We start from the raw sequence: 8,381 nt of genomic DNA, 5'->3' as shown, positions 1-8,381 counted from the left end.
AGAACTTCAGGAAGGGGACCCACCTATGCCTGGGCCACTGCCTTCTAAGAGTTAGTTATGAACCTTCCATTTTACTCATTTTTGGGAAGCCTGGGGACCATAAAACTCTGAGTCACTATCTTCTAAGGTTCTGCATAACTTTGAACTTCATTCAGTGTGCTTGGGGAAAATGTATCCTTGGGTCTTGCCCACTGAACAAGATTCTGATGGATTCTTATTATAGGCAGCCTGGTAACTCTGTGACAGGTGGTGATGGCTCACACATTTTTCTTTTTTTAAAATAGCAGTTTGGTTGAGATGTATTTTACATACCACTCAATTTATCCATTTAAAGTATACAATCCTTTTTTTGTTTGTTAAATATTATTAGTATTCCTATCACTCCTAAAACATTAAACCTGTCATCAGTCACTCCCCATTTCCTCCACCTTCTCTGTACCCACTCCCCAGCTCTAAGACAACCACTAATCTGTATAGATTTGCCTGTCCTGTGCAGTTCATATGGATGGAGTTATTACTGTGTGGTCCTTTGTGACTGGCTTCTTTCACTTAGCATAATCTTTTCAAAACTCATCTATGTTGTAGCATGAGTGAGTACTTCATTCCTTCTGATGACTGAATATTTCATTGTGTGGATATACATTTTGTTTATCCATCCAGCTGATAGACATTTGAATTAATTCTACCTTTTGACTATTAGGAATATTGCTGTTATGAAAATTAGCATATGAGGTTTAAAACCATACAATCTTATTGAGACTATCATTGTATATATATTTGAAAATCTGCAGTCTCTTTGAAATGCAGTATTTTCTAATGTTTGTTATGGAGAATTTAACATGCCATACTACCTTGTTCCTATGGTTTCCTCTTTGTAGATTTTTTTTTATAAAGATTTTTATTTATTTGAAAGACAGAGATCACAAGTAGGCAGAGAGGCAGGCAGAGAGACAGAGGGAAGCAGGCTTCCTGCTGAGCAGAGAGCCCAATGTGGGGCTCGATTCCAGGACCTGGGATCATGACCTGAGCCGAAGGCAGAGGCTTTAACCCACTGAGCCACCCAGGTGCCCCATCCTCTTTGTAGATTTTTTTAAAAACCTGCTTACTCTGTCCCTCAACTGCTCTATTTAAATAAGTATACTATGATAAATGAGCTCTTTTAAAGCAACTTAATCTAATTAAAATATAAAAAAACATATCTTTTTAAAAGCGCAGACTGCATAAATTAGGAGCTCCATTCACCATATATGCTGTACCCAAAGGTATTGTAATTTTTCATGTTGGCCATTGTCAAGAGTTCCTGTATTAATCAGTGGGGCACAGGGTGAGAGGAAACAGTTGGCATAGGTGTTCTACATTTATAAAAAAATGAAAGATGCTGAATTTGACATTTTCTGAATCACTTTACAGCTAGCATATTTTTAGTAAGTACTTGCTGAACATAAAACATAATTCCATGGGCTGGTGTATGAGTAAGATGAATCAAATGTAGTCCCTGACCTCATATAGTGGGGTGTTACATTGCAGCAAACAGGGACGCATAAAACTGAGGGAGACAGTTGATTGTAAAGGAGAAAGGAAGAAGTATGAGTGTGTTGAGTATGAGAGTATTCAGATTCAATATTACAAATTTGGTAAACTATAATATTTAGTATTCTGTATTCCCTCAACTTATTTGTCCATAAGCCTTTATGAAGAATATGAGGAAGAGTAATCTTTAGTTATGTCTTTTTTTTTAAATGGTAACATAAAATACACATGCACACAAACATTTATATATTATTTCTCCTTCTCCTTTGATGACAACTATTCTTCCTCCTCCCTTTTCTTTTCCTTCGTCATTTTCTCCTTCTCTTCTTCTTCCTTCTTCTCTTCTTATTTATCTTTTCCTGAGCATGTGTTTCCAAGAAGAGGGTTCTTTTATGTTGGGTGACAAAAGAACAAGTTGGATATATGAAGATTTTTAAAATTCCATCTTAGAAATGTAAGGAATGCAGAAAAGTCCTCAGTGGTTTGGAGAAATCCTATAAGGGCTTTGAACAGTAGATGGCCAGAGGAGCCTTTAACACAATATATGAGCAATTATCATGTGTAGTGAAAACAGAATATTCAATTTAGGAAATACTGGTACATAGAAATAAATCCACACCAAAATGGATAATCCACACTGCTTAAAGAATGTGCAGTATCATTTAAATTTTTTTTTTTTTTTTTTTTTTTTTTAAGTAGAAGCACCTGGGTGGCTCAGTTGGTTCAGTGTCTGACTCTTGATTTAGGCTCAGGTCACGATCTCAGGGTTGTAAGTTGAAGCACCACATTGGGCTTGGTGCTCAGCAGGGAGTCTGCTTGAGATCCTCTCCCTCTGTCCTCTCTGCCCCCCCAATAGATAAATCTTTAGTTAGAAATGTATCTTTTTATTCTGCTTTTCTGCACGTGTTGCCCAGAATCTCTATAATTTGCATGGATCGTGTGTCCTTTTAGAACAATAACACCAAATGGAGCTAGGACAACGACCTAAAGGATAGAATTTAGAATGTGTGAGCATGTTTCTGATTATTATCATTTGAAGGGCAATATTACTAGATACCCTGCAATGATCATGGTAGACTACCTTAATAAAGAACCATCAATCATCTGTGAAAATGTTGCTTAATAAGACTAGAAAATAACAATATTTCCTACTTTAAAGCCAAGTATTTTTGTATCATTTTAATAAATGGAATTTCCCAAGAATACAACTAAATTTAATGGTAACTTCTACTTGATTTTGTTCAATTTGTTCTTTGAGTTTATCACTATTTTGCAGAGTCCTGTCATGAAAAGAATCTATGTTCATGATATTTGAATGATCAAAACAGTGCACCTGTCTGCATTGGTACCTATAGCGTTAGTTGTGAACATTTCATTATGTCATTATATTTTCTATTATACCATGTTTGAGCAGTTGCTTATTAGAATTTATACTACTTTATTTTCAATTACTTTCCTTCTATATATTATTTATCTTACTGTCACAATGTTATATTGATTTTTTTAAAATTATTTGTACAGGTTTATTATGGTATTTATGACTAATATTTCAGAATAGAAAAAGGATGTTACAAAATATTTGTTATACAAAGGGAGTAAAAAGTTTTACAGGGTAGGAAAGTGCTACCTGTGGAAGGAGAATAAAAATCCTTACCTCCGGGGTGCTCCATAGGTATCACAGACTGACAGGCAGAGTAAGGAGGGATTACCTGTTATCTCAAATTCACATTTACAGAGGACTCTTGAGTCCTAGAAAACATTTTTTCCCCCAGTACTAACATAGCAAGTTAAGATAGTGATAGGAATAGAAACAATCTCTTAAATTCAGAGTTTTCAACTTAAATAGAAATACACAAGCCGTTGTAGATCATTACCTTGTTTTATAGATGAGATAAGTCATAAACTTATTTTATAGATAAAGAACTGGGGCCAGAAAATCTTGCCTAAATGGAGCTAAGTATAATTTACACTCTTGCCCAGGCTTTACAGTTAGATGTTTCACTACAGTAGGTCTTTATGCATTAGTACATTTTTTTCTGCTCTATATTATGTGCTGGTAATACCCAAAATACCCATGATTACTATGATAAGTCAAAGGCATAATAATTGTTATTATAGTTATTAGCTTTAAAGATTTTGATTTACATTCACAAGTACATAATAAACTCTACCAGTTGCACATAAAACAAGTTGGAAATGATTTTTCAAACGTGTGATCAAGTTAAACACACATTTCTGTGTTCTGATCAAAGAACTGAAGTATCAAATAAAGACCAAACAAAAGTGGAAATCATGTGTTCATATATAAAGGGTAAAATACTTTTACATAATATTATCATTTCATTTGGATTTGATTTCTAAGACTTCCATTTGTTTTCTAATGTTGTTATAGTTATTATGAATTGAACCAAATTAGATGCACCTGTTATTTATATCATGTTGCTGAATTAAAGCAATAGTAAGATTTTGTTGTTGTTGAAGTGGCAGTGTTTCCCTTATTTCTTATTTTAAAAGGTGAAAGTCACTACACTTATAATTGAATAGTGGCAGCAGAAAGTAAGGAGAAGATTTATGTGTTCTCAAGCAGAGGAAAACTATGAATAGAAAAAATTGGCTCAGTTCCATAATAGATTTCCAATTTTTTACCTGATTAGTTGTGAGATAATTCTAAATTGAAGTGATGAGTACTTCACCTTCTAAATTAGACCAAAAAATGCTGATGAAATCCTCTATTCTCATTGTCAATATTGATGCAAATAAGGAAACAAAAGTTTTCTTTATTGTGGAGTACATAGAGTGAATAAAGGAATTTTTAAATATTCTGTGAAGGTATACACACACACACACACATAAATAGATTGAAATATTTTTCAGAATTGTTAGTTTTTGTTATATGCATTTGGAATAACCCAAAAGACTTTGGAATCTTTTCAAACACATATAAGATGAAGGTATTAAATTTTTCATTCAAAAGAGTGAATTATTATATTTAAATACAATTGCACAGTTTTAATTGTTTTGACTTAAAAATACCATTTATTGACTGCTTCCAAAAAGGAGTTTATTCTGCCTTTAGTAAAACAAATAAAAAACCTTGCTGACTCTTAATCTCACAAAACAAACCAAGGGTTGCTGGGGGGAGGGGTGTTGGGAGAAGGGGGTTGGATTATGGACATTGGGGAGGGTGTGTGCTTTGGTGAGTGCTTTGAAGTGTGTAAACCTGGTGATTCACAGACTTGTACCCCTGGGGATAAAAATATATGTTTATAAAAAAAAAAAAAAACTTGCTGCTAGTATGATAGCCCTGAATATTATATATATAAAACAAAGATAAGACAGAGGAAGCTGGAAAGAAGCAGTTGGAAAAACTAGTGACCTCTGGACACAAGACCAATATGGTTTTGAATTTTCTAGCTCCCCCCCCCCCACTTTATTTAACCTGAGGAATTTCTGGAGAATCCAGTAATCTGGAAATGCCAATACAGACCAAAAAAGGCCCAACAGAAGCATTTTCTTTATAGCCAAAGGGCCAGGAAATAAGAAACTTAGCCAGAGGGAAAATTGCTCCATTGCAACCAAATACTAAAACAAAACTATTGCAGGCCACCCAAGCCATGGCTGGCTCAGCGGGGAGTGTAGACTTCTATTCTTTCTAGGCAGAAGTTATTCTCCAGCCTCCCATCCTCAAGAATAGTGTCGTAGAATACTGGATAGGGAGTCTGGACTCTCCCCTCCACATGGAACTCCTCTCCCTCACATTCATGTCAGAGTAGGCTGCAATGGAGAGTACTAGCAAGGCATTCCGAACTCTCCAAGCTAGGAAGTATCAGTGGAGGAGCTAATGAGGAACTGAAAATAAAATTTCCACCCAATAATGATGAGGAGTTCCTCTTCCTCTAAGTGGCAGCTGAGTAGGAAACCTGAGCTTCTATCCCCACTGGGCAGCCACTGGAAGCTATTCCCTTTCCCTGCCTGAGCAGAGTTAGAGAAAGCCATCTAAAATAGAAAGTTTACATAAAATCCAGAGGCACATGTTATTATACCTACTTAACCAGGTTTCAATTAGAAGAAATCACTCTTCGTACTAGGAACCAGAAAGATCTAACTGAATATAGAAAGACAATTGATCATTACTGACATCAAGATGATAGAGATGCTAGAATTATCTGACAAAGATATTTAAAAAAAAATAAAAAATGCTTTGACCACCAATTATGAATGTGTTTGAAATGAAAAAAAAAAAAAAAAATACCCAGTCTCAGAAAAAAAAAAAAAAATCTCAGCAAAGAGATAGAATACATAGAATACATAATGGAGAACCAAATGAGAGTTTCAGAACTGAAAAATAAAACATTGATGAACAGCTCTATGGATGGGCTGAACAGGGAATGGAAGGAACTGGAAAAAATAATGAATTTGAAATAGACCACTGGATATTATCACATCAGAGCAACAAACAAAACAAAACAGAGTCTCAGAGACTTGTGGGACTGTAGCTAAAGATCTCACATATGAGTCAGTGAAGTGCTGGAGGAGTGGAGAAAGTGAATGGGACTGAACTACCACTAAAAATTACAGTGACTGAAATCATTATAAGTTTGGTAAAAGTTTTGAATTTACAGATTCAAGGCTGAACACATCCCAAACAAGAAATTCTATATATGGGCAACCTGGGTGACTCATTCCGTTAAGTGGCTGCCTTCTGCTCAGGTCGTGATCCCAGGGTCCTGGGATTGAGCCCCGCATTGGGCTCCCTGCTCAGTGGAGAGCCTGCTTCTCCCTCTCCCTCTGCCTGGCGCTCTGCCAACTTGTGCTCTTTCTCTCTCTCTGTCAAATAAATAAGCAAAGTCTTTTTTTTTTTTTTTTTTTTTTTTTTTTTTTTTTTTTTTTGGACATTGGGGAGGGTATGTGATTTGGTGAGTGCTGTGAAGTGTGTAAACCTGGTGATTCACAGACCTGGGGATAAAAATATATGTATATAAAAAATATATGTTTATAAAAAATAAAAAATTTAAAAAAAAATAAGCAAAGTCTTTTAAAAAAAAAATGCTATCTACAAGAAACTCACTTTACTTTTAATGGCTTAGCTAAGTTCAATGTCAAAGAAGGAAAATTATTTTACACACAAACCACCAAAAAATCAAACCAAACCAAACAAACAAAAAACAAAAGCCCAGGAGTGGTCTTATTAATATCAGATAAAGTAAACTTTGGAGCAAAGAAAATTATTATTACTAAAAGGAAAGAGATATTATACAGTGTTGAAAAAGAGACAATTTCCCCATAGCAATCCACTGAGCAACACAGTTTCAAAACACATGATGTAAAAACTGAGTGAGAAATAGACAAATCCACATTTATAGCTAGATGTCTCAATATCATCATAATAGTATCTAATCGACATTTTGAACACTCCACCCAACAATAAAAAATTCTTTTGAGGTATTTATATTGCAAGAGAGACAATATTGTGGGTATTAAAACCAATAATTTAAAATATTGATATCATACAGAGTATGTTATCTGTCTACATGGATTCTAAAAAAAAAAATCAATAAAAGATAACATGGAAATCTCCAAATATGCCAGAAATAACCACACACTTTTAAATAATGCATAGGTCAAAGATGAAATCTCAATGCAAATCGCACATGTATCTACCTATCTGTCTGTCTATAGAAATACTGAATTTTTAATAATCCAACATATCAAAATTTGTGGGACATAGGTAAAATTGTGATGGGAACTAAAAAAAAAAAAAAAAGACTTTATTTAAGAGAGAGAGCACAAGCAGGAAGAGTGGCAGCCTGCGGGAGAGAGAGAAGCAGAATCCCCACTGAGCAAGGAGCCCAATGTGGGGCTTGATCCCAATGTGGGGCTTGATCCCAGGACCCTTGGATCATGACCTGAGCCAAAGGCAGACACGTTTGATGGACTGAGCCACTCAAGTGTTCCTGGGAAGAACTTATTACCACTAAATACATACATAAGAAAGGGAGAAAATCTCAAATTAGTTGCCAATCTAAGCTTCTACTTTAAGAATCTAGAAAATGGAGAGGAACATAAATGCAAAGCAAGGAGAAATAAAGAAATAGTAAAATTCAGTTACCAATAAAGTAGAAAACAGAAAAAACAATAGTAAAATCAATGAATTAAAAAAAAATTGGGAGAGAATGATCAATAAACTTGGCAAACTTTTAGAAAGATTGACAAAGAAAAAAATAAAAGTATAATACTTTCCCCTAAGATTACAAACAAAAGGATGCACACTTTACTACTCCTATTCAATACAGTGATGGAAGTTTCACTAAATGCAAAATGTCAATAAATGAAAAGTAATAGATATGTATCAGATACATATGGTCATTACATATGGCATGAAAGTGTAGAAAAATATAAGGAATCTGGAAAAACTTTCCTAAACTGATAAGTGAGTTCAGGCAGGTCAAAGGATACCAAGATAAAAAATACAAAAATCAATTTTATTTCTATATACTAGTGATGACATGAACACAGAGGCACCAAAATTATAAAATAATACCATTTATATTTGTTCAAAAATAAAATATTTTGAGTTAAGTCCAATAATTAAAAACATGTATGTAACTTGTATGCTGAAAACTACAAAATGCTGATGACCAATCAAACAAGATCGAAATAAATGAACAGTATGCTTTGTTGAAGGATTGGAAGACTCAACATAATAAAGGTGTCAATTCTTCCCAAATTGATACACAGGTTTCACACCTCTTCTATCCAAATCTGAGCAATAAGTTTTGGTGATATAGAGATTATTCTAAAATTTGTTTGGAAAAGCAAATAGACTAGAATAGTTGTTTTTTTTTTTTAAT

This window comes from Mustela lutreola, chromosome 2 (assembly GCF_030435805.1).
Source record: "Mustela lutreola isolate mMusLut2 chromosome 2, mMusLut2.pri, whole genome shotgun sequence".
Taxonomy (NCBI): domain Eukaryota; kingdom Metazoa; phylum Chordata; class Mammalia; order Carnivora; family Mustelidae; genus Mustela; species Mustela lutreola.
The sequence above is the reverse complement of the archived record's forward strand: the minus strand, read 5'-3'. Positions refer to the sequence as shown.